The following is a 1,690-nucleotide window of genomic DNA, read 5'->3' as shown; positions in this document are numbered from 1 at the left end:
ATGAATTTTATAACTACTAAACAAACCATTCTATTAAACTTACGTGAAGTGATCAGAAGTGAAACTTGATACCTAACACATAGATACTAAACACTATAACAAATATTTATATAATGACTACAAATCTACAAAAAATGTAAGCGCACTTAAAGTGATCAATACAAATAAAACTTATTAACTGTCACATATATTAAAGCTAATTTAAAAATCCATTAAACTACAAGATGAATTTTATAACTACTAAAACAAACCATTCTATTAAACTTACGTGAAGTGATCAGAAGTGAAACTTGATACCTAACACATAGATACTAAACACTATAACAAATATTTATATAATGACTACAAATCTACAAAAAATGTAAGCGCACTTAAAGTGATCAATACAAATAAAACTTATTAACTGTCACATATATTAAAGCTAATTTAAAAATCCATTAAACTACAAGATGAATTTTATAACTACTAAAACAAACCATTCTATTAAACTTACGTGAAGTGATCAGAAGTGAAACTTGATACCTAACACATAGATACTAAACACTATAACAAATATTTATATAATGACTACAAATCTACAAAAAATGTAAGCGCACTTAAAGTGATCAATACAAATAAAACTTATTAACTGTCACATATATTAAAGCTAATTTAAAAATCCATTAAACTACAAGATGAATTTTATAACTACTAAAACAAACCATTCTATTAAACTTACGTGAAGTGATCAGAAGTGAAACTTGATACCTAACACATAGATACTAAACACTATAACAAATATTTATATAATGACTACAAATCTACAAAAAATGTAAGCGCACTTAAAGTGATCAATACAAATAAAACTTATTAACTGTCACATATATTAAAGCTAATTTAAAAATCCATTAAACTACAAGATGAATTTTATAACTACTAAAACAAACCATTCTATTAAACTTACGTGAAGTGATCAGAAGTGAAACTTGATACCTAACACATAGATACTAAACACTATAACAAATATTTATATAATGACTACAAATCTACAAAAAATGTAAGCGCACTTAAAGTGATCAATACAAATAAAACTTATTAACTGTCACATATATTAAAGCTAATTTAAAAATCCATTAAACTACAAGATGAATTTTATAACTACTAAAACCAAACCATTCTATTAAACTTACGTGAAGTGATCAGAAGTGAAACTTGATACCTAACACATAGATACTAAACACTATAACAAATATTTATATAATGACTACAAATCTACAAAAAATGTAAGCGCACTTAAAGTGATCAATACAAATAAAACTTATTAACTGTCCATATATTAAAGCTAATTTAAAAATCCATTAAACTACAAGATGAATTTTATAACTACTAAAACAAACCATTCTATTAAACTTACGTGAAGTGATCAGAAGTGAAACTTGATACCTAACACATAGATACTAAACACTATAACAAATATTTATATAATGACTACAAATCTACAAAAAATGTAAGCGCACTTAAAGTGATCAATACAAATAAAACTTATTAACTGTCACATATATTAAAGCTAATTTAAAAATCCATTAAACTACAAGATGAATTTTATAACTACTAAAACAAACCATTCTATTAAACTTACGTGAAGTGATCAGAAGTGAAACTTGATACCTAACACATAGATACTAAACACTATAACAAATATTTATATAAT

This window comes from Procambarus clarkii, chromosome 64 (assembly GCF_040958095.1).
Source record: "Procambarus clarkii isolate CNS0578487 chromosome 64, FALCON_Pclarkii_2.0, whole genome shotgun sequence".
NCBI classification, from domain to species: Eukaryota; Metazoa; Arthropoda; class Malacostraca; order Decapoda; family Cambaridae; genus Procambarus; species Procambarus clarkii.
This window is presented reverse-complemented; position numbering follows the sequence as displayed.